Source organism: Propithecus coquereli, unplaced genomic scaffold, assembly GCF_000956105.1.
Source record: "Propithecus coquereli isolate 6110/MARCELLA unplaced genomic scaffold, Pcoq_1.0 Scaffold119, whole genome shotgun sequence".
NCBI lineage: Eukaryota > Metazoa > Chordata > Mammalia > Primates > Indriidae > Propithecus > Propithecus coquereli.
Genome location: NW_012135969.1, coordinates 8,365,578 through 8,368,715, shown reverse-complemented (window position 1 = coordinate 8,368,715; position 3,138 = coordinate 8,365,578).

The window sequence follows — 3,138 nt, the reverse complement described above, 5'->3', positions numbered from 1 at the left end:
TGACCAAAATGAACTAAATATTTTATTTCAAAAAAGCTGCTTTCCTCCTGAATTAGCTATCTTGATTGGTAGTACCACCATTTACCCAAACCAGAAATCTATGAGTCCCTCTCTGTCACCCTTTAAAAATACCAAGTTCTGCTCAGTAGATCTCTCAAATGTTTCTCACCCATACCTTTGCCATTACCTTAGCATGGAGGATGGGGAGTTATCTAGGGAGGATGGGGAGTTCTCAGATACAGATGGAATGCAAAGAGAAAGACCTAAGTAGGATCAGTTTAAACATGTGCATCAGGACCGTTCGCCTGGACAACCAAAGTTTTTGGTCCCTATCCACAACATTCCGTCTTCACCACCACTTTTAGCATATCAGTAGCCTAGCCTGTGGGGCTCCCAAGATACAGAGAAAAATACCTCACTATAATATTAACTGGGTCCGATCAAGACGCTGTCTAAAAAAAAAAAATTTAACCAGGACATTGAAGTTGGGATGGAGGAAGAACATGGGAAAAGGGCCTTACTTTTCAGGCTGGAAGACTAGTAAGACAGAAGCAAGGAGAACAGGAATGAAGAGAATAAAACTGTCAGATATGTGTCCACATTTTTGGAAGTCCAGGGATTTGTCCCAGAGAGTAGGAGGTGTGTTAGATGAGTGAAAGTAATGCTGAAGGCCCTCTTCTCATCTGGGGCTCAGAAAGATGCTGCCCTGAAGACCACCCCATACCAGCCTAGGGAACAAGCGCACCATATTGTGCTGTGGGATCAGGCCTTGGAGGGCGGAAAGGTTTAGTTTTCACAAGCCTCAGCTGGGAGCCTGGGGTGGGGATGGGTGGTTGGCAGCAGGTGGCTCTGAGGAGAGGGCTGCAGAGAAGGCTTCCCTCACAGCCACATTTCAGAGATGTCTCATGTAGCATCAGAGTCAAAAGAGGCCAATTTAGACAGGGAGAAATGCAAAAAGAAGTGATTCTGAGTTTCAGTAGCTCAAAATTTCAACTTTGAAGGCCAGCTGGATATCCAGAGACCAAGCGAGCAAGGAACATTGTTTACAGACCAGGAGACAGAGAGCAAAGGTGACTGCATGGATCCAAAGACTCCATACATCTTTATCCATCTCCATCAAGTGGCAGAAGCCACGCTTCTGCCTTATGCTCTAAATACTCTTAAGGGGAAGAACAGGAGGGAGAGAGGTTAGCTCAAAGACTCGACATTATTGCCCAAGAGAGACTACACATGACCTAAGGGGACTGTTTCCATAATTGGTTTAGACCAAGTTTTCCTTTCAACTGGGTCTGTTCAGTGAGTGAGGACCAGAAAGTAGGCCAGATTAGGTTTAGACAAAACAAATAAATGGTATTTTCTCTGCTTCTGTAAATGATGATGTGAGTTAACCAAGTCAAGCCTCTGCCTGGGTTCCCTTCCCCTTGGCAAAATCCTCCAGGAGGTCTTCATTTCAATGTGCTCCAGAGTTAACTGTTCTTTCCTATTCACCGTCATTGCACTTTGTTTGTACTTAGATTGTTGCACTTTCACACTGAATATCCATTTATTGTTCTCAGGTTTGCCTCTCTCCCTTACTAGACAGCTCATCTTGGGGGCAAGCATTGTGCCTGATTGATCTTGCTCCTGGGCCTAGCACCTCCACTTTGGGTCTAGCACAGGAATCAGCACTTAATAGGCAACAAATACTGGCTGACTTGCACAGAATTCTTAAAGATGGTGGATTTCAGGAGTGATGTTTTGGGTCATTGAGCCCTTTCCCCAAAATCACATACACAAACAAATTAGAATTTAGAAAACTTAAATGTTCATTGGAAGAATCAGTAAAAAAAATTAAAAAAATAGAAAACTTACATGGTTTCTTCTCACCTCCATTTCTTTCCAAGCATGACTGTTAACAAATGTGCCAAAATTAATTTCTTGAGTATGATGGATTTGCAATGTCATCCCCAATGAAATCTGTCTAAAGACTCTTTTTTTTTTTTTTTTGAGGCAAAGTCTCACTCTGTTGCCGGGGCTAGAGTGCCGTGGTGTCAGCCTAGCTCACAGTAACCTCAAATTCCTGAGCTCAAGCGATCTTCCTGTCTCAGCCTCCCGAGTAGCTGGGACTACAGACATGCGCCACCATGCCTGGCTAATTTTTTCTATATATATATTTTCAGTTGTCCAGATAATTTCTTTCTATTTTCAGTAGAGACGGGGGCCTCACTTTTGCTCAGGCTGGTCTCGAACTCCTGACCTTGAGTGATCCACCCACCTTGGCCTCCCAGAGTGCTAGGATTACAGACGTGAGCCACCGCGCCCGGCCTAAAAACTCTTTTGGATAGGCTCTGGGTTTGTGTGATGTTTCCTAAAATTCTTTCTTTCTTTTTATTTTTTTTTTGAGACAGAGTCTCACTCTGTTGCCCTGAGTAGAGTGCTGTGGCATCAGCCTAGCTCACCGCAACCTCAAACTCTTGGGCTCAAGTGATCCTCCTGCCTCAGCCTCCCTAGTAGCTGGGATTACAGGTGAGCACCACCATGCCTGGCTAATTTTTTCTATTTTTAGTAGAGACAGGGTCTCACTTTTGCTCACTTTGGTCTCGAACTCCTGAGCTCAAGCAATCCTCCCACCTTGGCCTCCCAGAGTGCTCGGATTACAGGCATGAGCCACTGCACCCAGCCTAAAATTCTAATCTATAACTTTCTCATCTATTTACTTAAGAGATTCAAGCGAGGGGACAAAATTCAGGTTTCCTGGTGGCAAGTCTCACTGGATGCTCACTGGAAGTCTCTTTGCACCTGACTTCTCTCCCACAAGGACAATGGAGACTTCCTCAATCACCTTATGAGATTGTTAGATATTAACCATGTGATATCTGGGAGATGGAATTTTCCAGGCAATTTTAATTTTCTTGTCTGTGCTTTTCTGCATTTAGCAAATTTTCTATAGTGAGTATGTGTTTCTATTATAATTGGGAGGAAAAAACCAAAGTAACCCAACATTTTGAAAACATATCTTATTTTTTTTTTGAGACAGAGTCTTGCTCTGTCACCCAGGCTAGAGTGTAGTGGCATCATCATAGCTTGCTGCAACCTCAAACTCCTGGCTTCCAGCAATCCTCCTGCCTCAGCCTCCCAGAGTGCTAAGATTACAGGTAT